Source organism: Diachasma alloeum, unplaced genomic scaffold (assembly GCF_001412515.2).
Source record: "Diachasma alloeum isolate Michigan unplaced genomic scaffold, Dall2.0 Dall_scaffold_00799, whole genome shotgun sequence".
Taxonomy (NCBI): Eukaryota; Metazoa; Arthropoda; class Insecta; order Hymenoptera; family Braconidae; genus Diachasma; species Diachasma alloeum.
In genome coordinates this window covers 42,638-42,931 of record NW_021680929.1, presented here as the reverse complement: position 1 = coordinate 42,931, position 294 = coordinate 42,638, and positions in this window count along the sequence as shown.

Here is a 294-nt window from a genome sequence, read left to right as displayed (position 1 = left end):
TCCATTCTCTCCATTCTCTCCATTCTCTCCATTCTCTCCATTCTCTCCATTCTCTCCATTCTCTCCTCCCTCCACTCCAGTTCTCTAAGGCTTGCCTCTATATCCTCAGTAGTATGGGAACTACTTCTGCGCCCCCCACCTAACGTCGATATGGCCCCACCACCACACCTGTCAGAGTAGCACGGCTCCGACGTGTGTAAGCGGTGGGGTACAGCGTGGCTGCGGGTGCGTCACCCGGGCGCGTATCCCAATCCCGAGCGGTTTCGGGAGAACCGCTGGTCCCTCGGCCACGAA